This window comes from Leopardus geoffroyi, chromosome A3, assembly GCF_018350155.1.
Source record: "Leopardus geoffroyi isolate Oge1 chromosome A3, O.geoffroyi_Oge1_pat1.0, whole genome shotgun sequence".
In the NCBI taxonomy this organism is placed as follows: domain Eukaryota; kingdom Metazoa; phylum Chordata; class Mammalia; order Carnivora; family Felidae; genus Leopardus; species Leopardus geoffroyi.
The window spans coordinates 132333681-132360545 of record NC_059336.1 but is presented as its reverse complement, the minus strand read 5'-3'; the positions used below and the strand labels follow the sequence as shown (position 1 = coordinate 132360545).

General features: G+C 48.7%; 1 long non-coding RNA gene across 2 annotated transcripts; it reads right to left on the bottom strand.

The window, feature by feature from the left end:
• LOC123581585 lies at nucleotides 1-25161 on the bottom strand. 2 transcript variants are annotated; one of them, XR_006703840.1, is made up of 4 exons: nucleotides 24481-25161; nucleotides 23238-23360; nucleotides 22698-22885; nucleotides 1-551 (listed from the first exon to the last, which is right to left on the bottom strand). It is a non-coding gene; the product is annotated as an uncharacterized LOC123581585 (long non-coding RNA). The 2 variants fall into 2 exon arrangements; XR_006703839.1 differs by lacking the exon at nucleotides 24481-25161 and having other exon boundaries at nucleotides 23238-23645.
• Between the last annotated feature and the right edge of the window lie 1704 nt (nucleotides 25162-26865).

The following is a 26865-nucleotide window of genomic DNA, read 5'->3' as shown; positions in this document are numbered from 1 at the left end:
TCATTTAAAAATATTTAATTCCACTTACATCATTCCAGCTGGGGAATCAGATTGCTTTTGCTTGGTTAGAGGTGTTCTTTGGGGAAAAGCATGAAAAGTGCCAAAAGATTTCTCCCCCCACATAATGAGCAGACACGCAGACAGCTGTGTAGACACATTAGAGATTTACATGGAATAACAAAGCATATTACCCAGCTTTCTGGAGACAGTATAAACTTTAAATAAGATTGAAAATCCATCATACCTATGTTGATCAGATAATTAACAACATTTGCTGTCAGTGCCGTCTAATGCTACAACGCCTCAGGATGGTCCCTTTCTGCACTTAAACTTCGGAATCAGGCTTCCGTCGACAGGTAGTCACAGGTCCTGGTTCTCTGAGGGCGAGCAGCTCTCTCTGAGGGTGTGTCCCCAGCATCCCTCTCTCTGAAGATGTTCCCAGCATCCCTCTCTCTGAGAGTGTGTCCACAGTACCCCTGTCTCTACGAGGGGATGGTCCCAGCATCCCTCTCTCTCTGATGGCGTCTCCCCAACATCTACAGACAGCAACCCTGTGAGATAGAAATTATTATCCCCATTTTACAGGTGAAGAAACCGAGGCATGGGATGTTTAAAGAACTTGACCGAGTGATAGAAGCCATATCCAAACATAACGACTGCGGATCTAGGAAGTGCTTGGATGAAAAAGCCAATCTCAAAAGGTTATATACCGTAAGGCTCCATTTGGCAACATTCTTGAAATGACGAAATTCTAGAAAGGAAAGCAGATTAGTTGTTGCCAGGGGTTGGGGTCGGGGTGCAGGGAGGAGGGAGGGGGGCGTCATTATATGACCGTGACAGGAGGGATCGTTGTAGTGTTGGAACCATGCTGTATCTTGACTATGGTGTCAGAGATGCGGACCTTCGCATGTGATAAGGTTGCACAGAACTAAACATGCACAGAATCGAGTACGTGTGAAACCGAGGTATCTGAATCAGAGGCACAGGTCTATGTCAATGGCGGTGCTATTGAACTCAGTTCTGAAAGATGCACCCATTAGAGGAAAACGGGTAAAGAAAACGTGGGATCTCGCTGTGTTGTTTCTTAGAATAACTTATAAATGTATCATCATCTCAAAATCAAAACTTCAAGTTTAAAAAATAGCATTTATAAAGAGTGCATGGGGACACCCATCAAATGTAGTATATATCTAAGAGGCTGTGATGTGATGTGCAGAATTTGTAGTTGTCTCCATCTGTCTAACAACATTTGTTTTTTAGAGAATGAACAACTGGGGTGGGGGGAGGGCAGAGGGAGAGAGAGAGAGAAGTTCCAGCAGGTTCCATGCTTAGTGTGGAGCCTGATGTAGGCTCGATCCTCTGACCCTGAGATCACGACCTGAGCCCAAATCAGGAATCAGACTCTCAACCGACTGAGCCACCCAGGCACCCCTTCTCTAACAACTTTTATAAATTCTATTTTAAGGTTCTATACATGCGGTGAACTTCAACTAAAAAAGGTATAATAAAAATAAATGCGTTTTGGCTTAAAAAAAAAAGTGCTCAGAAATTTAGAGGAACGATTCCCTTCTTGCTGAAAGAATGATGAGGACGATGTTTGAGTTCGGTCTTGAAGGATAAGGATAAGGTGTGTCTTGACAGGTCAGGTGAAAAGGAAGAATGTTCCATGGCGAAAGGACAGGAGCCAAGTTCAGACAATTCAAGACAAATACAGTTTGGGTTTTCTTTTTTTTTTTTAATTTTTTTTTTTCAACATTTATTCATTTTTGGGACAGAGAGAGACAGAGCATGAACGGGGGAGGGGCAGAGAGAGAGGGAGACACAGAATCGGAAACAGGCTCCAGGCTCTGAGCCATCAGCCCAGAGCCCGACGCGGGGCTCGAACTCCCGGACCGCGAGATCGTGACCTGGCTGAAGTCGGACGCTTAACCGACTGCGCCACCCAGGCGCCCCTAGTTTGGGTTTTCGAGAACTGGTCCCATTCAGACAGGAAGCACAGTCCCAATCCGTACTTGCTTAATCTTCAACAATGTTGATTTTTTTTTTTTTTCAGTGTTGGGGTAAAGTTACATTCAGTTTTTGTTTTCCTCTTGAACGTTTTTTTTCTACTTACTTAGAAATTGCGTGTCTCCCCCTGCGCTTGTCCTCTCAATGCCCTGTTCTCGGCTGTCGAGGAGACTCCGCTCGTGGTGATGGAAAAACCATGGCTCGACAACCAAAAGACCTCAGTCCAAATCACTATTCCATCCCTCACTTGCGAGCTATCATCCCACAAGTATCTGGACTTCAGTTTCCTCTTTTGTAAAGTGGAGATTATATTACCTACTTTGTAGGGTTGTTATGACCACCCAGCAGCACGGTATACGTCAAAGTGCTTTGCCAATGGCAAAGTGCTAAAGAGATGTGAATTGCTAATATTGACAAACTCACTCACACGAAGGTATGCATTACTGATAACAGCTTCGTATCCTGCTCTTTGAGGACAATCACTGTGGGGGACAGTACAGGCTTGGAGAAAGGCAGACCCGATCCAGATTCCCGATATGCCACTGCATTAGGGGAACCTCACCCCCTTGTGCAAACCCTCTCACGTTTCAGTTTCCTGGTCTGTGAACAGGAGTAAGAGAACCTCACAGGGTTGTCGTAAGAATGAAATTGTGACAAGTAAGCAACATACATTAAGTTCAGCGAGATAATTTCTATAAAGTACGTAAAATATACGTCATTCACTATTACTATTATTATTAATATTTCAAAGGAGTGTCTTTTCAAGTGATGGGAAGGTAACCCCTGGGCTTGGCTTAGATGCATTCTACTGCCCAACCCACGCTCTTCCCGCCCCGACCTCACCTCGGTTTCAGCCGTCCATCTTCCTCCACGGTCCTAAAATGCCCACCTCACTCCTTGTGCAGAGGCCTCCTCAGTCATCTCTTGCTTAGTGAAGCTCATTCTCTAGTAGATTCTGCCGGAAAGCATTAGGGTGCAGCGTTCTCCAAGTTCTTGTCCGTTTTGAAAACTGTCTTACAGGGGCGCCTGGGTGGCTCAGTCGGTTGAGCATCCGACCTCGGCTCGGGTCACGATCTCACGGTTTGTGAGTTGGAGCCCTAGGTCGGGCTCTGTGTCGACAGCTCGGAGCCTGGATCCTGCTTCAGATTCTGTGTCTCCCTCTCTCTCTGCCCCTCCCCCACTCACACTCTGTCTCTCTCTCAAAAATAAACCAAAAAAATGTTTTTAAATTTTTTCTTGGATTATCATTTTGAATATTAGCTCTGTCTGTCTCATTTTATTTCTTTCCTTGGGGATTCCAGTAACATGGATGTAATTCCTTCCTTGACTGTCCTTCCCACAACTTACTCTCTAATCTTAGTTGTTTCCGTCTTTTTAAAAAAAAAAAATTGTTTAATGTTTATTTATTTCTGAGACAGAGAGAGACAGAGCATGAGTGGGGGAGGAGCAGAGAGAGAGGGAGGGAGACACGGAATCAGAAACAGGCTCCAGGCTCCCAGCTGTCAGCACAGAGCCCGACCCGGGGCTCGAACTCACGAACCGCGAGATCGTGACCTGAGCTGAAGTCTGGTGCTCAACCGACTGAGCCACCCAGGCGCCCCTCTCCAATTTTTTTCCTGAACTCAGTCGCCCTTTTCTTGATCTCTTCCTAGTTGTTGTTGTTTACATCTTTCTTCTTAGTTTTTGAACTTCTGATTCACCGTGGTTTTATCCTCAAATGCATCTTTGAGTATATTTAATTCTGTTTGAACTGTCCTCTGGTCTGGGGCGCTGCTAACACTGGGTGGACCCATCGATCTTTTTCGTATCGGTGCCCGTGGCGTCGGTGTTTTGCTGGACTCCCGGCTGAACTTCACTCTGTCCTGTCAGTGGGAAAGTCCAGAGGCTCGAGTGGATGTTTTTGTTTGGTTCGTTCGGCAGCAAGGGCAGTGTTTGCATGTTCTCCCACGTGTGGCTCATTTTTCTTGCAGGACCCCAAACGTTCTCCTCTTGTTCCTGCCCCCCTCCAGCACCCAGTTTTTAAAAGACTCCTTCCTCTCTCCCTCCCTATTTGCCTTTCTAGCCTCTGAAGCTGGCTTTTATTATTTATTTAATGTTTTATGCGTTTTGGGGGGGAGGAGGGGCAGAGAGAGCGGGGACAGAGGATCCGAAGCGGGCTCGGTGCTGAGAGCAGAGAGCCCGACGCGGGGCTCGAACTCACGAACCGCGAGATCGGGACCCGAGCCGAACTCGGACACTTAACTGAGCCACCCAGGCACCCCTAGAAGCTGGCGTTTTTAAAGACAGCTCCTTCGAACTACATGTCGTTTTAAGTCCCTTCCTGGAGTCTGTGTCCTGATCTATCCAAATACACTCTTCATGTTTTCATATTTAGGGTCCATTTTGTCTTTGTGACGATGGCTGTGGACCAGCTTCAGGCTCCTCACCAGCACCACTCTTCTCTCCTGCTTCTGTTTTTCCTGGTTTGACTTCACTTTCTTTTTTTTAAATGGTTATATATTCTTGAGACAGAGAGAGAGAGAGAGAGTGACAGAGTGCAAGCAGGGGAAGGGCGGAGAGAGAGGGAGACGCAGAATCCGAGGCAGGCTCCAGGCTCTGACCTGTCAGCACAGAGCCCGACGCGGGGCTCGAACCCACAAGCTGTGAGATCATGACCTGAGCCAAAGTAGGAAGCTTAACCAACTGAGCTACCCAGGCGCCCTTGGACTTCACTTTCTACAAAGCCTGAGGTTGGGTGAAGATAGGGCAAGAACATGAGAAATTGTGTTATTGGGTTCGGTGGATTTTTTCTCTCGTAACTTATTTGGAAGAATGGGCATTCTCTGCCTTCGAATTTTTCTGACAGTGAACATATATACAGATTTTTCCCCAGAGCATTAGAAATGAGGAAAGATTCCCGAATTCCTTTCATGAATCAAGTGTAACATTGGTACCTGTGCCTGATAAAGACCGGAGGAATATAAGATCACTACGAACCCATATCACTCGTGAGTATCAATGCAAAAATGCTAAATAAACTATTAGCCGGAAACATCCAATACCACGTTAAGAAAACACTTAAGAAATGAACAAGCATGGGGCGCCTGGGTGGCGCAGTGGGTTAAGCGTCCGACTTCAGCCAGGTCACGATCTCGCGGTCCGTGAGCTCGAGCCCCGCGTCGGGCTCTGGGCTGATGGCTCAGAGCCTGGAGCCTGTTTCCGATTCTGTGTCTCCCTCTCTCTCTGCCCCTCCCCCGTTCATGCTCTGTCTCTCTCTGTCCCAAAAATAAATAAACGTTGGAAAAAAAAAAGAAAAAAAAGAAATGAACAAGCCGATTTCATCCCAGCAATGCAATATTTACAACATGTGGGGCTACACAGATTAACTACAGGGCTCAGTCGTATGGCATCTGCCAAGGCATCGTGAATATATAGAAAATCAGCTTGCCAAATGAAAGGAGGCATATGAATTATACATCCAAAAACCCACCCAGACAGCACGCAACGCTTTTAGGAGACAATATTTGTCAAAAGTTGAGTTAGCGAACACATCGAAACACACTTAAGGCAGGGTTTTGACTCTCGCTGGATGAGTTTCAAACACCTTTGTGTCCGTATTAACGCTGCCTCCTCCTCTGAGCTGTGTTCAGATATAGATGTTGTCGTCCTCTTCCAGCAAGGACGGGGCCAACCGTTCTAAGGTGCCCCCTCCCCGGGCCCCAGCCTCCTGTGAGCCACATGTTCTCCTGAACTGAGCCACGTGTCCGGAGACTAAGCTACCACGGTGGGTTTGGTCCATCCTTCAGTCCTCCTCCCTCCTGTCTCATCTGGCTCACCCTGGTTTCCAACGAAAATGGCTCTAACAGTAGGAAAAGGCTAGTCCTACGTTCTAGGCCCTGCTGTGCTTAGTGGGTGTGAGATTTTAAACAAAACACAGAATGGTCTACCTCCGTTTCCTCGTCTGTAAAATAGATCTTCATCCTTCACGGGGTTGTCGTAAGGCTGAAATGATCTAGTCCTTTGAAAGGAGGAAAGAAACATACGCAGAAAAGCGCAAACATACAAGTACATGGTCCTTGTTGCATAAGGGGGACAGGGTGGCTGTCATTGTAAGCTTTGGGCCAGGAAGCCTGCCAATTGCTACAGTTTAATCAAGAATACATCCTGGGGCGCCCGGGGGGCTCAGTCGGTTAAGCGTCTGACTTTGGCTCAGGTCATGATCTCACGGTCCGTGGGTTCGAGCCCCTTGTCGGGCTCTCTGCTGATGGCTCAGAGCCTGGAGCCTGCTTCCGATTCTGTGTCTCCCTCTCTCTCTGCCCCTCCCCTGCTCATGCTGTGTCTCTCTCTGTCTCCAAAATAAATAAAAACATTTTAAAAAAAAAGAATACATCCTAATTCCCCCCCCCCATCTAAATTTACAGTTTAACAATAACTACTTTAGCCAGGAAGCTCTAACTGCTTTCTTTCAATGAAATAAAATGAATGTCTCATTTCGCTCATTCTTTCACACAGAGAAAATTCCTCTCAACAATTACAGGAAGAAATCACGTGACAGAGACAGTTCTCCGGTGACTAATCTTGTAGAATACCTGTCTGTCTCCTCCTCGGGTTCTAGAACAATCTACCCACTGAGAACAAAGCCGACTGACATGCTCTTCCCCACGCAGAGAATGCACAGGCTGGTTCCCAAGGCTTGAACACCCACCATCTCTCCAACAAACAAAAGCCTGACAATTTGTGCAGTGCTCTTTCTTTCTTTCTATCTTTCTTTCTTTCTTTTTTAGGTCAAAACACCAAGTAAAGATCAAAGACATTTGAATTTGAAATATACAAATCCTTAACACTTCGGATCGGGATCTCTGCCTGGGACCACAAAAGAACATTCAAGTCTTCTGACATATTTGTAGCACGGGGTAGGCTCCCTCGACCCTCGAAATCCCTGTCAAAAGAGGTTCGCATAACGCAAACCCGCTCGTGGCCTGGTGGTTGATCAGATTACAACAGAGCCTCTTCAACAACTTCGTTTATTAAAAAAAAAAAAAAAAGTTTTGGGGGCGCCTGGGTGGCTCAGTCAGTTGAGCATCTGACTCTTGGTTTGTGCTCAGGTCACGATCTCATGGTTCACGAGTTTGAGCCCCGCATCAGGCCGTGCACTCTCTCTCCTTCTCTCTCTGCCCTCCCCTGCTCGTGCTGCCTTCTCTGTCTCTCTCGACATAAATAAATAAATAAACTAAACCAAAAAAAAAAAAAAAAAGTTTACTGAATTCCCCTTATGTGGCAGGCACCACACTATGTCTCAACTGCCCAGTGCAGAACACCCAGATGGGGTCCCTGCCCGCAGGGATCTGACCATCCAGCCTGACAGACTCAGACATTAATCCAATAACTAGACAAGCGCCTCGCTCTCCCGAGGCGAGGGTGTCGAGGAAGGCTTCATGGTCTTCATGGTTGCAAAATGGCTGCAGCTGTCTGGGCATCACACCCAAATCTCACAAGGGCTAGAAGAGGTTCCCTTCGGCCAGACTTGTTTCTCATACCTGGGTCAAAGCCAGTCACAGAAAAGAAGGAGACCTCAGTGACAGGACTGCACCTTCCTCTAATGCCATGGTGGCATCTAGACAGGACCGGCCATGATGAGGGAGAGAGAGATTTTGAATGACAAGCTAACTGCCCACTTCCCCCTACTGGGTTCCAGGCACTTCTTTTTTTTCTCCTTGTACCGTTTCATTTTTAGTCACTGTAGGCAAGGGCTTTGAATGCCAGCTGCACAGTCATTACAAAGGACTTTTGCTGCACCGAGAAACAGGCATGCCCTGTGGAGTTTATTACAATGGATTTCCATTCCATTTCATTTGTTTAGTAGAAAAGTCCTATTCAAAACTCACATTTTCCTCCCCTCTGGGGGCCTCCACTGTTCAGATTCATACCATCAACAAGCAGTCCTAAAAGCCTGTCGGATCATCTAAATGAAAAAGAGAACAAGACAGATTTCTGTGTTGTTTGTCTGTAATATCCTAGGGCAAGACTTGAATTTGTTTATTTGGAACAATATTGCAGCTTGCAAAGCCTATGAAAACTCTCAGTGCTATAAAAACATCTAATAAATGCAGCTCTTAAAAACAAAATTAGTACAGGAACAGAGTTTTTCGTTATTCTGTAGCTTTAAAAACACTAACAAATAAAGTTAATGTGATATCTTTAACTTAAAAGCATTGGATGGTTTTAGTATCTGGGCTTCAGCAGATGATGTTTCATGGAATTCGCAAATACGGTGACCACAGTCCATTTTATGAGAGTACTTTTTAAAAGTTTATTTACTTTGAGAGAGAGAGAGTACAAGCAGGGGAGGGGCAGAGAGAGAGGGAGAGAGGGAGAGAATCCCGAGCGGAGCCTCTGTCAGTGCAGAGCCCCACTGCAGGGCTCGAACCCACGAACTGTGAGATGGTGACCTGAGCTGAAATCAAGAGTCGGACACTCAACTCGGAGTCACCCAGACGCCCCGAGCACCTTTTGTGTGTGAAGATGCCTTACCCAAGGATGCTCCCACCCCTCCCCCTGTTTATAAAGGGTTGCCTTTAATTTCCCGATGAACACCCTCCCACCCTCCCCTAAGCCCCCATCCCACCCCCACTCTCGTCCCCAAGACTCACACATGACTCCTGGACATCGTACCTTGTCTCTTAGGTCCGTTCCTTTGCCTAAGATCTCCCTCTGTCTAAAGTACCCCCCACGTCGCCACTCCCTTCCTTGCTCAGATAATTCAGCCCATCCTGCTTCTTAGTCTCCGGGAACATGTCCTCAGTGCCCGCACCCACTGCCATCGACCATGTGCTGGGACACTCGGCGAGTCCTCTTTGCCCCACATGACCCCTCATTGCACTACAACTCTGATAAAGCCAGCTTCGCCACGGACACTGCCCTGGGCCCCACGCTTTCGGGGTGCCGCTCTGACCTTCCCCAGCTACCCCTCCCCGTGGGTCAAGGCCAAGGAGATGCGCCCACCTGGAGCCCATGCCCCTCCCGATCCAGATGTTGCTCCAGGTGCCCAGGCTTCTGGGAACTCCCACTCAAATGACCCCCCAGTGTGCTTTGGGTCACCCTCCCGAAGGGGACACAGGCTGGTGGGCACACAGGCTCCTGGGGCCAAGGACGAGCCAGGCAGTGGCCGTTGGAGAGGCTGGAGGCAGCTGAGGCTCCTGACTCCCGGGCATGGGGAGAGAAGAGACGGGCAGACCTTGGCGTTGGGCTGGGGCTGGAGGTCATCGTACGGCCGCCTTTCCACACGAAACCCCGATTCACCCAGGAAGTCTAAAAGCAATCCTTGCCTTCCAGGCACTCGTGTCAAGGCAGGAGAAGGGGTTCTGCTTCCTCTATCACCTCATACTAGACGGACGGGCCACGGGCGTCCTCTTGTGTCCCCGGCCCGCCCTACAAGCCTTAGGGGCAGGTCTGCGACAAGTCCCCTTGCGTGATGCTCGGTATGATGGGCCCCTGGGAGGGTTGTTGGTGCGGGTTGCCCTCCAGACTTCGGGGGATTGGCTGAGGTAACCTTTACCTCCTGGAGTAGCCAGGTGGCCTTCCCCAGGGGAGACCAGCCCCCACCCTCCAGAACATTCTCTCGAGAACTTCTGACAGCATTGACAAAGTAGCCTGAGTTCCAACAGCTTGGGGTTTGATATCAATTGTTTCTGTTTGAAATTTGCCTCGCGGTAACACTGAGGTTTCAGTTTTTGTGATGACATTTGATTCTGAGGGAATTCAGTCTGCCACAATAACTTCGATGGAAGATTTCTTGCGGCGCCATAGAAACTGCCGCTTGCTGAATGCAGGCATCGCGCGCTGTGCCCGCCGGGAGACGCGTCTGGTGGTCACATTTTTGTAACTTGCAACACTCTGGACCAGGGGCTCCCGAGTGCCCGACATATAGAGACGACACAGAACCACAAAAAATCGGTCTGGGGCAGGCACAGGGACCCGGGTCGGCCAGGATTTTGCGAGTTTGGGTTTTGTTTCGTTTTGGTTTTCTAGCTTCCCGGGCGATCCCAGGGGACGTTGTGCGGCGGTCACTGCCCCAAACTAGCAAGGGGCCCGGGTTTCAATTCCGCAGACCCTCATCACATGCCAGGCCCTGTACCATTTGGTTGCACGCGTGATCTTCTTTTGAACCTTCCCGGCCATCCCTGGGAGATAGGAAGACTTCATTCTCCTCTCCAACAGAGGAGAAAACGGAGCTAGGGGAAGGCTGAGTGGTTCTCAAGATCACAAGCCGAGTTCATGGTGAATCTAGGGCTTAACTAAAGACTTCTGGCTCCAAGCCCAGCGGCCTTCCGCGGAAGCACCAGCCAACGGCAGCCTGGAGAAATCGCTCAGTCCGCACTGCGTTAGCAAAAAGGTTTATGGCCCAGCTTTCTCTTTGGAGACGTCAGTTTGTCAGGATAATTCCCGGTCGCTGTGCATTCTCCACATTTAAGAAAAAAGCCTGGCAGCCGCACTTGGAAGTTCCGGTGGCTCCCGCCACGATGAAATCAGGGCTGGCCAAGGGAACCATGGCGTTTCTAAAGACGTCGGTCTCTGAGGCCATAATGGGCCATTAGTGAAGGGAAAAGCTCTCAGTCCCCTGACAACGCCGTTTAATGCAAGAACACGAGAAAGTTTTTAGAGCTTCAAGAGCAAACGCACGAGGTTTCACTTTTTCAAACGCGGCTCCCCCATGAAAGCTCTGCCCTCAGAACAGTCCCCAAAGGGTATTTCTTGCCAGTAATTTTGCAGTCGTAACGGCATCGGCTTGTTTCCTACAGTTGTTTTCAGAAACACTGGTGCACGGATCCTGTTTGTTCAAAGGTCCCTTGAGAGATGAAATCTGCTTTTAGGGATTGTTGCCATCCATCCCCCAAATAGCCTCTTCTCTCTGGCAGAAGGAACTGGGGACTCGCCCATCTTTCTTCCTGTCTCCTTATCGCCCTCTCTCCTCCCTCCCTGAAGGCCCGTTGCTCTGCACTCCAAGCACAAAGCACCCCTCTCCATTCTTCTTTCATGTGACCGTGACCCTGACCGTTTTCTCAGACCTCTTTTCCTCCTAGATGCGCCGGTTTCTTGGCCGCTCTGATATTTCTGTGGAGCGATCGGAAGGGTCGCGAGGAGTAAAGTTTAGCGCGAAGCCTGAAGATGTCTTTGGGGCTCCCCCTTTTTTCCCATAAACACAAGCTCTTTGCTTGGATAAACCTCTCTGGGTAGCTATATGGCTTTATACACAATGTTTACAAACTGTATAACTAGTCCTACACTATGCTTCTAAACATATATGTATATGATTATATCATATTCGTAATTAATATATAATATATTTAATATAATGCATACCTATATTTGAAGGGTAGTGATTTGTATACACTTTTTTACACAACCACATTTCTGCCTTACCTTTGTTTACACAGATTTTGGGGGGGTTCTTTTGGGTTTTTCAGTGATAACATGTGACAATAATGATTATTTTACCTCTTCCTTTCTACTGTGTTTGCCTCATTTCTCTTTCTCATCTAATTGGCATCAGCTCTTTAACAATGTTAAATAATAGTGTGATACAAAGAACTTTCAGAAAATTCACCGTATGTCAGGCCACAAAGAAAATCTTAGTAAACTTCAAAGAATGGAAATTGTACAAGCAACATCCTCCGATGATAATACGACAAAAGTTGTGATGTCAGCAATACAATAAACAAAAAAATCTCTTCTACCTGGAATTAAGATACACACTATTAAACAAACAGAACCTACAAGATGGGCAAACATCTTGTAGGGCAAACAGAACCTACAAGATGAATTTACCCAGCTTCTTGAAAATAAAATGGACTGGAAACATATCAGTACCGATGGGATATGCAAAAGCAATTATCCAGGGAAAATGTATTGTATTAATGTCACGTAAGTAGAGTACTACTCTGGATGACAGAATAAGCTAAAAGAAAAAAAAAAAACAGAAGAAAAAATAAGGATAAAGCAATTTAAGGAGTTAAGAAAAAAGAAAAACAGTGGAAGTAATAATAAAAAATCTGGCTCTGAAGGTGAAAACCCTCAAAAAAAAAAAAAGACAAATCATCAGCTAACCTAACCAGGAAAGAACTAAGCCATACACCTGATGAGTCTACTCCGAAAAGCACAGCCCCATCTCACTAGTGAACGTCAATGCAACACCCTTAACTAGAAAATTAACAGAGAGAATCTAACAGCTTTTTACAAAACATTTGTAATCCAAAACTCGTTCATGTAGAAAACCCAATAAAATAAGAATTAAAAGATATCTCCTTGGGTGCCTGGGAGGCTCAGTCAGTTAAACATCCGACTTCGGCTCAGGTCATGATCTCGCGGTACGTGAGTTCGAGCCCCATGTCACAGGCTCTGTGTTGACAGCTCAGAGCCTGGAGCCTGCTTTGGATTCTGTGTCTCCCTGTCTCTCTGCCCCTCCCCTGCTCATGCTCTGCCCCTCTCTCCTTCAAAAATAAACATTTAAAAAAAGATATCTTCTTAACATGATTTCACATATATAATATATATATATATATAACGTATTATGTATTATATATATATGATATATTATATGTAATATATATATATGATCCAACATTGCATTAAATGGAAAACACTTGAAGATTTTCACTAAAGTGAGGAACAAGTCAAGGATTTGTCAAGGAACAAGACAAGACAGTGTTAGCACTGTATTGGAGTATTAGCCAATGCAATTAGGCAAGAAAAAAACAAGAAGAGGCATAAGAATTAGGAAAAAAAAAAAAGGTAAAATTCTCACTATCCACAATGATGCGATTTTATCAGTGGAAAACCCCCAAACAGCAATGGAAATACTGTTACAAACAAGACAATTCAGTCAAGTAGCAAGGTACAAAATGAATATAGAAAAATTGATAGCTTTCATACGTAAGAACAGCAACCACTTTAAAACATACTTCATTCATATCTAAAGCATTCATTCATTCAAGTCTACAGTCTTTGTCACAGTTTGTGTTCTCTGGGAAGCAGCTGCCAAGACGGAGTCAGAGTGCAGAAAGTTGAAAGTGAAGGAGGCTGTGTGGGAAAGGAAGAGCCCTCAGACCCCTCATCTGTGAGAGTCCCCACCAGCCCAGCAGGAGATCCGGAGTTAGCATCGTCCCGTGTTGGTCAGAAGAGTAGCCAGGCTATTAGAGTGGCCTGACTCAGCCGATGGCCAGGGCCCCCTTGAAATAACATAACCAGCACAAGAGGTGGACTTGGATATTTTGTGATGTATAATAAGAAATATATATTTGGTCGTCTTCCTATTTCTGGCAGAGCTCCGGGGAAACCCTAAAAATTTCCTAAGTGACGAGAGCCACAAAGTGTCTTTTGCAATGTTAATGAGGTGACTTTTGGCCCCACTGAGGGATCTGGCTGGTTGCCAGGCCCGTTCCAATCCATGGGATTGGAAGGTTGGAGGCTTCAAGCCCACTGCCTGACCTCCAGGGACAGGAGAGGAATATTGCAAATGTGATTATCAGAGGAATTGACAGCCAATGATTTAACCAATCACGGCTGTGAAAGGAAAACTCTACAAAATCCCCAAAAGGATGGGGTTCAAAGAGCTTCTGGGTTGGGGAACACATGGAGATTTGGGGAGAGTGGCACCCTAGAGAAGGCATGGAAGCTTTGCACCCCTTTCCCATGCCCTGAGCTTGGTGCCCCTCGTCCCTCTGTCCGTTCCTGAGTTACATCCTTTTATAATAAACCAGTAATCCAGTAAGTACAATGTTTCTCTGAGTTCTGCTAATTAATCGAACAAATTAATCCAACCCAAGAGAAAGTCATGGGAGACTCCCATCTGTAGAAACTCCCACCTGATCTGTTGATCAGATGCCCATATGACAACCCAGACTTGCTACCTATACAAGTAGGGGCAGTGGCCGGTGGGGAGTGCAGTCTGGTGGGACTGAGTCCTTAACCTCTGGAGTCTGACACTATCTCCAGGTAGGGAGTGTCAGAACTGAGTTGAATTGTAGGACAACCCGCTGGCGTGAGAGAATTGCTCGGTGCTGGGAGAAAACCCGCACACGCATTGGAATTGGGGGCAGCATCTTGTCCTGGAAAAAGTACCTGCTGGAGACGATCAGCTAACCGCCTGCTCCTCGCTGGAGAGACATTTGAGCAGCGTGTTTCTGTGTCTTCCAGAACATCCAAAACCTACATGGGAAACAAAACTAGAAAGCCCTCTTGAGACGACAAAAGAATGCGAACAAATAGAAAGACATCCTTTGTTCTGACAAGGAAACTCAACATCATAAACATGTCAGTTCTCCCGAAATTAAGTTAGAGGTGGAAATGCAGTCCAATAAAAATATCATCAGAGTTTTGGTTTGTTTGTTTGCTGGAGCTGAACAAGTGGATTATGAAGTTCATTTGGAAAAACAAACAAGCAAGCAAAAAACAAGTGAGCTTTAAAAATTGTTATTTATCGGAGGAGAGAAGGAATAGGAAGGATAGAGAGAACAGGTTTAGGTGTCAGTCTTCCCTGAATATGCGTGTTTTATAGATTTGATGTAAATATTTCACATATTTTGAAACAATAATACACTTTACAAAGCAATCCCTTAAAATAAGGGCAAGATAAAACAGATGACCCTCGCCATGTCTCTGCATGTGACCCATCCCCACAGAGAACACTATTCCAAGTGACTTTAAAGCATAGCATCTTGATTTTACCCACCAAGGGGATATAGCCTCGGAACAAAACAAACACCCCCGCCGAAGAGGGCTTAAACTGATTTTTGCTATTCATATTATTGGTCATAGTTTTGTAGCATTACTCTGAAACTATTGCGTGTGCATTTGTGGCATAAAAAAATAAGCATTAGGTTCAACTCACTGAAACTGGAATTTTTGGAGTGGGAGAAGGAAGTGTAGTGTAAAGTCAACAAGCCTAACAAAAACTGCGTAAGTCTGTAATTTGCTAGTGAGGGCCACTAACAAACATGAAAACAATGACTAATCCAGAAATAAGATGCCCCCCCAGCTCCCAGTTGTGGTCACTAACACCATTTCTTTTTATTTATCTGTTTATTTATTTTTATTTTGAGAGAGAGAGAGTGCATGAGCAGGGGAAAGGGGCAGAGAGAGGGAGAGAGAGAATCCCAATCAGGTTTCATGTTCAGTGCAGAACCTGACATGGGGCTCAGTCCCACGACCTGGGATCACGATCTGAGCTGAGGTCAAGAGTCAGACGCTCAACCAACTGAGCCACCCAGGCGCCCCAATACCATTTCTCACTAAAAGGAAGCCAGGCCTCCTTGGAGGAATAACTGATTCCAGGCCTGGGACAGGCAGTGTGATGGAGAGCCCAGAACATATTCACACCAGAGGCAAGGAGTTATCAAAGATTACTAGAGTCATGGTGAATGAATTGACGAGTAAAGAGAATCCCACAGCCCAAAATTGGATAATTTGAGCATTAGCAAGGTTAGTCATCTCAAAAGATCAAAACATACCAAATATGTCTAAAATAGTGAGTTCATAATGATAGGAAAAGCAAAACGTAAAATTCCTCATTGGTCACCTTTGGGGAATACTAAGAAACCAACTCTGTTTGGAAAACTCGCAGATTAAGAGACAGAGTCAAGCATTTATCCTACTGTTCCCATATGAAATGTACCTTGGGATAGCCGAAGAGTTGATGAGGGGACTATTCTTTCTACTGAAGGAAGCCAGCTTAAGAAGAAATGGTAGAGTTAGAATATTACCACTTAGCAACCTCTGAGGAATTAATAGCTGTCAGCAATAATCATCGAAGGTTGTTGACGTCACAAAAAGAGACTGCCAGATACTATGTGCCTCCCGATGGAAAGACATAGCTCATCTATGAAGTAGGATTCCCCCCCAAATTAAACCTAAGACCGATGAAATCTTTAGATCTAACTACCAATTTACAAGAAAAACAGTGGACAGGGGAACATGTCAAATGACACCATGGAGATGTAATCAGCAAAATCCATACCATGGGATATTGACTTGGATTTCCTCACAATAACAAAGAGCGGAGGTGAGGTGGGAGCAGGCACAAGCCCAGATGACGAGAGTCCTAAATTCTTACACTGAGAGTTCTGTCAACCACTCTCAATGTACAGTTTTATTTTCTTATATGTTGAGTTTAAACAGCATTTGGATTTTATGTTCTTTAAAAATTTTGTAGCATTGTCTTGTGAAGTCATCTGGACCTTGTATTATTTGTTTTGGAGGTAGTTCTTTGACTTTTTTTTTTCATGCCACGTTAATTGATATGTTTTAGGTTTTAGGTTTTCTAGCTCCTCTGGGGTCATTCTCAGTCGTGTGTATTTTCAACGTTTATTTATTTTTGGGACAGAGAGAGACAGAGCATGAACGGGGGAGGGGCAGAGAGAGAGGGAGACACAGAATCGGAAACAGGCTCCAGGCTCCGAGCCATCAGCCCAGAGCCCGACGCGGGGCTCGCACTCACGGACCGCGAGATCGTGACCTGGCTGAAGTCGGACGCTTAACCGACTGCGCCACCCAGGCACCCCAGTCGTGTGTATTTTCATAGAACATTGCTAATTCCATCCAGGTGCTCACATGTATTTGCAGAGAGTTGAACAAATAGTAGGTTGAACCATCGACATGTGGTTCCATCTAATAATTTTCAGCAGAATCATTTTGTTTTACTTGGGGCGCCTGGATGGCTCAGTCAGTTAAGCATCCGACTTCGGCTCAGGTCATGATCTCATGGTTCATGAGTACGAGCCCTTGTCAGGCTCTGTGCTGACCGCTCAGAGCCCGGAGCCTGCTTCAGATTCTGTATTTCCCTCTCTTTCTGCCCCTCCCTTGCTCTCACTCTCTCTCTCTCTCAAAAATAAACATTTAAAAAAAAATTATTTTGTTCCATTATCGTTTCTTATTTTGTATATTTATGCTTCCCTTCTTTTTAGAGATTAGGTTAGCTAATGGTTTATCCTTTTTATTTCATTCTTTACCCCCCAACTCAGCTTTTGGATTTAATTGCCATTCTTATGTGTTTTCTGGTTCATTTTATTTCTGCTTTTATCTTTATTCACTCCTTCTTTCTGTTTTCTTTAGGATTATTTTGTTTTTATTTTGCTACTCATCTGTCTTGAAAGTTTAAGTTGGAAGCAGGACAGGGCACATCGGGGCTGCCTGTTTCAGAAGACAAAAGGACGCACGTTAACCGGGGGGGGCTGGCCAGGAGCCTCTGGCTTGCGTCAGCTGTGACATTCACAGAAGAGCAAATTCCGGGGGCGCCTGGGCGGCTCAGGTGTGTGCGCATCCGACTCTCCGCACAGGTCACGATCTCAGCTTCATGAGTTCGGGCCCTGCGTCTGAGTCTGTGCTGGCAGCTCAGAGCCCACTTGGCATTGTCTCTGTCTCTCTCCCGCTCTCTCTGCCCCTCCCCAGTGCTCGCTCTCTCTCAAAATGAGCTAAAAAAAAAAAAAAAAAAAAAAAAAAAAGCAAATTCTGGCTGCAGGCATGCGACTGAAACAGAGAGAGGAAGCGGAGGGACAATCATTCTGGTTCTAGCAAGTCAGGGCTATTAAGCAGCTTGTTCAGCGCGCGAGCGGCTGCCACGAGGTTGTACGTTTCAGATCGTTCGCAGGGAACATAGCTCGCGCCTGCGCAGATGCACTCTCGGATCAGGACGGAGGGGCAGGGACTCGGAGGCAGACCCCCTTCCTGGGAGGTGGGTCGCCTCCGATAGGTCACGTGGTTCAAGGACTCCCTGATGGCCACCTCGCCACCCTCCACCCCCCGAAATGCCTGCACGGGGTTCCCCAGCTGGCCTGGCCGCTCCACATTCCGCCCTTTCTTCTCCCACGGGCCAGACTCCTTCTGTCTTTCACCGTGAGCCGGTGTCTGCTTCTCCGGGTTCCCAAACTAACCCCAGAGGTGCGAGGGCTGCTGCAAGAAAACAGGCAGTCAGGCAACCCCTCGGGGGTGGGAGAGTTACTCCTTAGACTGGATTCGAAGTGGGGGGGGAATGTTAAGACTGGCAAGCAAGAGTTCATGGACGGGGACGCTATCTGGAGACACAGGATTGTCTTGAGACACACAAGGGCCCTTGCCAGGGGATGTTAGGGTCCAGAGTCATAGGGACCCGGGGGTGACTGGACCACCAGAAGCCAGGAGACCGCAATTCCCATGACCAGCAAGGCCCCTGGCTTCCTTCTTTGTGGTAAAAGACAGTACACAGTTTACCTTCCCCTCAGAGGGGATATCCGTGCCTCCCCCCGACCCATTCATGGGCCCTGATGACATCCCTGAAGGGGCCTTGGCCCTGAACCGGCACCGAGTGTGTCTGCAGGCGTTTCTCCCAGCAAGGAGCTGAGGGGACGGTTAGCAGAGCTGGGTGCCCACAGGGGCGAGATCGACAGGCCGCCAACAGGGCACTGCTGAACATTCACGTCCAATAAAACACGAGAATGAGGGAAGCCAGGGGCTGAGGGCGGCCACCCTAATTTTAAAAATTATGGCCCCTTGCTCTGTTCCCCGGACCCAAACCAAATGTTCAGATCCCAGACCTACTAAATAAGCGGCCAGTGCCCTCGGGGAAGGTCCCCAGGCAGATTTTTGCCTCGATGGTGCCCCGAGTCCTTCCCCGTGGGGACCTGCAGCTCCTCACTCGGGTGGCTGTAGGCTGGGAAGGGAGAGCCAGCAGACATGTTGAGGATGACGGGACATGGGGCCTGAGTTGACTCCGATCCCCAAAGAACCACCCTATTAGAGTGGGGGCCTGTGTGAGCCACGTAACAAACAGGGTCCCGAGCAATACAGCTCACAGAGGCCCTACGGGATCCACGGGCCCTCCCTGCAGTCACTTCCCTTATCGAGGTGCCCCAACTGACCGTGACCCAAACTCACCACCTGCCCCCCACACCTGCTGCTCCTGGATGCCTATCCGAGACCACCACTGTCTACCTGGTCACCCAAGCCATGGTGGGATGGCAGCTGGGCCCTCCGGGTCTCTCCTCAAACCCCAAAAGGGACACTAAGCCCGTACAGCCCACACATCCCACAGACTCTTTCCCAAACCAGGGATGGCCCTCGGGGCCAGGCCTGTTTTGCTTAAAGCAAGGCAGAGACGAGTGAAAGCAATGAAATCGACGAAACACCTAGTCGATCACGGAGACCCTCCCCGTACAGCTGTTCGTCTCAGAGAGGGGCGGCTTTGTCGGTGCCTGATTTTTGACCCAAGGTGACGTCACACAACATTCAGACAATGACCACCTATGGCTTCAAACCCCTGCGCTGGCGAGGCTTCTCCTTTTTACATGTCAGGCCTATCCAGGACAGGAGTCGCCTTCCTGGGGCAGACTGGGTGGGCGGTCTGCCCACACCCACGGAGAGTGGCCGGGGACGCCTTCTGGACACAGCTTCCTGAGCAGAATGTCCTCATTCGAAGCAGGTTCCATGGGCCATCCTCTCTCTCTGTTCTTTAGTAAGAACGTTAAAAAACACCCAGGCAAATTCTGGGCAGAGTGATTTCTCAGAGGGATTTTGTAAGTAGTACACGTTCTGGAAATGGGTAATTTATCTTCTAGAAAGGGGCACACAAAGCTTCCTGTCACTTAATGACAGCAGACAGCCCTCCCACTTGCTTCCCAGACGGAAAAAGAAAACAAGTCGTGAAATTGAGTGTCACGTGCTGGGGTGCCCTGGTCCTACGAAGGGGGTCCCCGGCCGGGCCCCGCCCAGGACAGGCCCTCCAACATTCTGGACCCCCAGCCTCCCTGGAGCCCCAAGGGTGAAGGCAGTTGCAAAAGGAACCTTTTCCTGTTTGATCTTCTAATGGTTTCTGTTGGTTTATAAGAAAGCTAGTGATACGTGTGGGTTTTCTGTATGCGGACATTCTAATGAATTCCCTTACCGGCGCAGTTTTTAGCTGATTCTCTTGAGGATTTTGTGTGTCTCCATCCGTGAGCAAATAATGATAATGTCGTCTCCCCTTTGTCAGCGGCTGTGCATCTTAATTCCGCTTTCCGCCTCTCAACAACAACTGTTGTAGATCCCTCGAGTTGTTGGGAATGATGAAAAGGGGGCTGAGCGGCTACCGGTGGATGGGTTTGGAAACAGGAAGTAGCTGGGAGCGTTTGAGGTAAAGAATTAGCTAACAACCTCAGTTCTTCCTGAACATTTCAGTCCAAAGCCCGTAAGCGGTGCTATCAGGCAGGTGGCCCTGCGAGGGCCAGAAGGAACTGCAGGCCCAGGGTAAGAAGTCAGGGTCCGGTCACAGAGAAAAGGGGGTCTCTGAGGCCTGGCGGAAGCAGCCCGCTTGGGTGTCGGAGCCCAAGAGTGTGAAGAAGGTCTTCAGACAAGGAGGTGGCCCAGTACCAGTGTCGGAACCAGAGCCGAGTGAGGGGATGTCCACGTAATGGGGGTGGCATGAGATATCGGAACCCAAGCGAGGGCAGGGGGCGTCCCCACGGAGGGAGGGCCAGGAGGCAGCCCAGCTGAATGGGTTGGAGCCCAGGCAAGGTGGACATGGAGAAACACATCCATGGCGGGTACAGCCTGGGCAGGGTGTCCAGCAGGGTGAGGGGACCTGCCGGGCGATCTCCTGGCACAGGATCGGAGAGGGGAGCATCTGCTTAGGGGAGGAGGCAGTGCCAGTGAGAAGAGATTGGTCACGTTGCTCTAATAGGTAAACACATAAGGATAACGGGAGGCCGGTCTTCTGTCATAGAAGTTGAGTTTACAAATTTGGAAAGAGGGAAACCTAAAGCGAGCCCTAGGGGGTTGAATTGCATTAGAAAGTATCTGTGTGAACTTGGGGTTTGGAGATAGATGATAGATACATAGATAGATAGATAATAGATAAATAGATAGATGATAGATGATAGATAATAGGTAGATAGATTGATAAAGAATAGACGATAGATAGATAGATGGCAGATAATAGATGATAGATAGATAATAGATAGATAGATAGATAGATAGATAGATAATGGGTAGATAGATAGATGATTGATAGAGAATAGACGATAGATAGATAGATGATAGATAATAGAAGATAGATAGATAGATAGATAGATAGATAATAGATAGATGATAGATGATAGGTAGGTAGATAGATGATTGATAGAGAATAGATGATAGATAGATAGATAGATAGATAATAGGTAGATAGATGATTGATAGATAATAGATGATAGATAGATAATAGATAGATGATAGATGATAGGTAGATGATTGATAGAGAATAGATAGATGATAGATACATAGATAGATAGATAGATAGATAATAGGTAGATAGTTAGATGATTGATAGATGACAGATAGGTAGATAGATAATATTAGGGGTGAAGATGTCATTCGACTCTGCTTTCCCTTCCTGATTTGCAGTCACACTAACTCATGCACGTACGTAGGTTTTGAGTCTGCATGTTGTTTTTCTTTTAAAGTGGGTAATACCATATAATCTTGTTTACAGCTGGCGTTTTCCACTTCAGAATATCTTGGAGGCCAACCATCCGGGTCAACAGAAACAAATCTAGGGTGCCTGGGTGGCTCAGTCAGTTGAGTGTCCAGCTCTCGGTCTCAGCTTCGGTCACGATCCCAAGGTCGTGAGACTGAACCCCACTGTCGGGCGCCACACGGGGCATGAGGCCTACTTTAAAAAAGGGGGTGTCTGGGTGGCTCAGTTGGTTGAGCGTCCAACTCTTGATTTCAGCTCAGGTCATGATGTCAGGGTCCCGAGATTGAGCCCCCCCACCCTGGGCTCCGTGTTGGGCATGGAGGCTGCTTAAGATTCTCTCTCTCTCCTTCCCCCCCTCTCCCCCCATCTCTAAAACAAACAAACAAACAAAATCCGTATTTAAAAAAAAGCAGGGTGTTGGCACCTGGGTGGCTCAGTCAGTCAAGCAGCCGACTTCGGCTCAGGTCGTGATCCCCCAGTTTGTGAGATCGAGCCCCGCGTGGGGCTCTGAGATAACAGCGTGGAGCCTGCTTGGAATTTTTCCCTCTCCCTCTCTCTCTGCCCTTGTCCGCTGCTCTTTCCCTATTTCTCTCTGTAAAAGTTTTCCAAAAAAGTAATATATACCTAAATATCTTCAAACGTCTACGGCCTTAAGGAAGAACCACTTGAGAGTTGGAAATCCCTGCAAGTTTACGTGTCAGTGATTAGCCGTCCCCGCATCCCCGAGGAAAAACTCGGGCTTTTATTTTCAAGGGCAGAACACCAGCGTCCAGCTGGACCTGCTGACGAACCCCGTGGTGGGAATGTCTCCGTTCAGCTGTGCCGGGGCCCCCGCACCGACACCCCTTCTCGATAAAGGACAAATACAGAGAAACCCCAGGGCAAAGCGCAGGTGTCATTACGGCCCCCGCTGCGCCCTTCTCGCCGGAGGAAGTGTGTGCTGCGGCCTGTTTTATTCAAAGAGGCATCTCTCTCTGCTGTTGTCTGGGGTTGGCAGCTCTTTCTTCTAGTAAATAGCCCAGCTGTTTCCCTTCCCAACTGTCTCCCTCTGACCCAGTGCGCAATTGCAGACAGCACAGACGGTGGGGGATCCTGCCCCCGGAGGGCTATTTTGCAGGCGGCCACAGAGAGCAGTGGACAGAGCTCCCGAAGTCGCATCCAAGAGCAGAGAGGTGATGGCCCTGCTCTGCTTTAAGCTGGCCCAGGGCCCCTTCGGGTCCCTCACGGCCCCTCCTGGGGACCCCGGACTTCTCACCTGAGCGCCTGGCAGGGTGGATTCGAGGGTGATGATGTCCTGGTGGACCCCGTCTCCCTTCTCGACAGGCCCGGGTGGGCGGGACGGGGTGGCCCAGCCGGAAGGGGAGGGGACCCGAGGGTCAGTGAGAGATGGCATCCGAGGAGGCCAGGGAGAAACTCCAGAGGAACGGAACGGGGCAGGCAAGTCTTGGGTGAAAACGGAAGACAGAGAAGGGGAGCAGGGTTTCAGGGGAAGCTGGAACAGACGGATACATGAAGAACAAGAGGGAAACCGACGCTGTGGGCCGGAGTACCCGGAGCCAGCTGTGGGGGTCAGCTGGCCAAAAGCAAAACACAAGGCCATGGGGTCACCTCTGCCAGCCTCCATTCACCAGGCCAGTGTACTTCACCCCCGCCTCCCCCAGCCTGAGCGAGGCTGCCCTGGGGCACAGTCCTGGTGCAAAAAGGCTTGCCCGTGGGAGTCACCTCGCCCAGAAATGCCTGTGGGCTGCCCCTCCCCCCCTCCCCTCACCCAGACACCCCTTCACCAATGACTGACCTATATGGGGACACAAAAGGCCGGGGCGCTTCAGCCCTTCTTCCTCTCTTTCTCCTTTTCTGCTCCTTTGACGGTGGACACAATGGCTGGAGCTCCAGCAGCCAGTTGAGACTGTGAGGCTGCCTTGCGATTAGAGGTGATGCGCAGCAAAACAGAAGACGGAAGGAACTCGATGACTTCGTGCAATCACCACACCAGCCCTGGGTTGCCTCATGTCTTAGCCCGTTTGAGCTGCTCTAACACACTACCAAAAACTAAGTGACTTGTAAATAAAAATGTATTTATTTATCTCTCATAGTTCTGAAGCCTGGGAAGTCCAAGGTCAAGGTGCCCAGAGATTTGGTGTCTGGTGAGAGTCTGCTGTCTGGTGTATGTATAAACGACTGTCTTCTCGCTGTGCCCTCACTTGGCAGAAAGGGCTATGGAACTTTCTGGAACTCTTTTATAAGGTCATAAGACCATTCCTGTGGGCCCCACCTTCATGACCTAAGCACCTTCCAAAGGTGTCACCTCTCAATAAAATCAGGGGCACCTGGGTGGCTCAGTCGGTTAAGCATCCGACTCGTGATTTTGGCTCGGGGCATGATCTCATGGTTGGTGGGATCGAGCCCTGCATTGGGCTCTGTGCTGACCATGTGGAGCCTGCTTGGGATTCTTTCTCTCTCTCTCTGCCCCTCCCCGCCCCACACATAAAATAAACTTTATTTTCAAAAGAAGAACATAATATCAGCCATCACCATCTCAGTAAGTTAAATATTTCAAGAGCAAAAAGGATTACGTTCATTTATTTTGAGAAAGAGAGAGAGAGAGAGAGCAGGAGCAGGGGCAGAGAGAGAGGGAGAGAGAGAATCCCAAGGAGGCCCTGTACTGTCAGCACAGAGCCCAATACGGGGTTCAACCCACACACCGCGAGATCCTGACCTGAGCTGAAACCAAGAGTCGGACGCATAACCGACCGAGCCACCCAGACGCCCCTTAAGGGTGAAAAGGGTCTCTCTGACCCAAATATTGATGATCCCAAGTGTTGCGTGGAAATGAGCACCAGTCTGGTCGCACGGGGGGCTGACTGCTCTCCCCCAGACCCACTGCCCCCTTGTCAGTCTGCCGGCCCTGGGGGAGGGGGCAGCAGAGGAATCAGGAGACCCAGTTTCGGGCCACAGCCATGATAAGTAATTCCCCGATGAGGGGCCCTGACACCCCCACCCTCCCGCCCCACTGCTCCCCAGGGCCTCAGTTTCCTCACCTGTAGAAAGAAGGAATCCTGGCTCCTTCTGAGATGAATGCTCAGTGACTTCAGGATCACATGATAGCCACGGGGGTGCCAGGACTCAAATCACGTTTCCACGCAAGGTGAGGCTCCCCAGGTGTCCTGAGTGGAGAGACGTGCCCAGCGCGAAGGTGTGGCCGGTAGACGGGCCCTGCCTCTCACTAACCACCCCGGCACTGACCAACGGTCCTCGGCCCCACAGGCCCTGAGATGAACTGAGCAGTTCACCTTCCCACGGTCCCCATGGCAACAGACACAGAGGGTCGCTCTGTGCGACTGGTTATACAAAAGCAAACAGATTTTCTGCTCCATATTTCTCAGCGTCTTGGTGTTTCACAAAATCCAAGGAATAACTCGCTCTTGGCTTCTCCCGTGTTTTCCCCGCAAACCCCTCCGAGCACCCGTGGCTCGTGAACCCGGAGTCAAAGAGGACGGATGGAAAAGGAAGGGTCCACCACGTCCTCGGGTGCAGGCGGCCCAGAGGCCTGGCCTCACGCCCCACAGTGATGGCTGGGCAGGGCCCAGGGCTGAGTGGGACCCGTGTGGCCGAGCAGGGCCGCTTGGACCCTTCCCAAAGCCGGCCTAGTGGAATATACAGAACGACGGAATTCTGATAGATGCCATGACACGGATGGACTTTAGAAACATTTAGGGAGATGAGCCAGACCCAGAAAGACAAATGCTCTAGGGTTCTCAACTGAAGTACTCAGAGCAGACAAGTTCATAGAGGCAGGAAATAGAGTAGAGGTCGCCAGGGGCTGGGGGGAGGAAGGGAGGGCTATCGTCTGATGGGGACTGAGTTTGAGATGATAAAAAGTTCCAGGTGTAGATAATAATGATGGTTACACAGCAACAGGGATGTTTTGAATTTAATCACTTACAAATGGTTACACTGATAAATACCATGTAATACATATTTCACTGCAACTTAAGAAAGATACCCAGGGGCGCCTGGGTGGCTTAGTCGGTTAAGCATCCAACTCTTGACCTTTTTTTTTTAATGTTTATTTATTTTTGAGAGAGAGAGAGAGAGAGCGCGTGAGCAGGGGAGGGGCAGAGAGAGAGAGAGAGGGAGACACAGAATCTGAAGCAGGCTCCAGGCTCTGAGCTGTCAGCACAGAGCCGGATGCAGGGCTCGAACTCATGAGCCATGAGATCGTGACTTGAGCCGCAGTCGGACGCTCAGCCAACCGAGCCACCCAGGCGACCCTCGACTCTTGACTTTGACTTGGGTCATGATCTCACGATTTGTGTGTCGTTGAGCCCTGCGTTGGGCTCTGTGCTGACAGCATGGAGCCTGCTTGGGATTCTTTCTCCCTCTCTCTCTGCCCCTCCCCTGCTTGCTCTCTCTCTCTCAAAATAAATAAACTTCAAAAACAAATTTTTTTTTAATACCTACTGGTCCAGGAACAGGTGCTTAGTCTTGGCATCAGAAATGGGGCGAGGGGTCGGAAGCGGGGAGAACGGTGTGCTGGGCTGGGAGGGCCAAGTCTGGGCTCATCACACGGCTTCCAGGGGACCTAGAGAAGCTGCACCTAGGTCTTTACCGTTGACCAAACTTGGCCTCCGGGTGCCCCCAGCACTGCCCGGGCACTTACAGTTCACCCGACAGGGCCATCCCCCGCAGATTAGGCAAACGAGCACCCTGGCCTGTTCCTCTGCCCCCAGCAGTGACAAATGATCATTACTAAGGAGGAAAGCATGGTCCATTTGTCATTTCTGACATGAGAAGTCCAGAAGGTCCTGGTGACCGTGGAGTCCCCTTCCTCCAGGATGTGACAGGCCATTTACCAAGCCTGTGCGGGATCTTTTATAGCCGTTCAATTTACACGAAGCCAGCACAGCTTGGGGACTGAAGCAATATAATTTTAACACTTAATTACTCCGCTTCCTCATTGACAAGACAGCTGTATCCGATGCAATTTGTCATTTCATTAGGCAATAAATATTGAAAACAGCAAATAAACCACTGTGTGCCACCACAGCTCGACAGCCCGTGGGCTGACGCAGAGGGTACGGCGGCACTAGGGACCCGGCACCCCTCTTCCTCGAAATCAGATGCAACCGCCTGTTTGGGTCCCATCGGCCACCACCACCATTTCCCACCACGGGTACATGATTTGGGGCAATTTTGACCCCAAACTGCCGGTTCTTGAGTTTGAAGACACGAAGCCACCTTTCTTGGGTCCCTGACAGACAACCCATTGAAAAGGCAGAATTGTTTCCCTGCCCCACTTGCCGCAGGGCTTTGTAACGCTCAGGGCATCTCCCGGCCACGTGGGAGGCAGAATTTCGAGGGAGGAGAGAATGGGGGGGACTCTGGACACCAACGAGGGAGCGTGATGACCTGGTGTGGAGGAG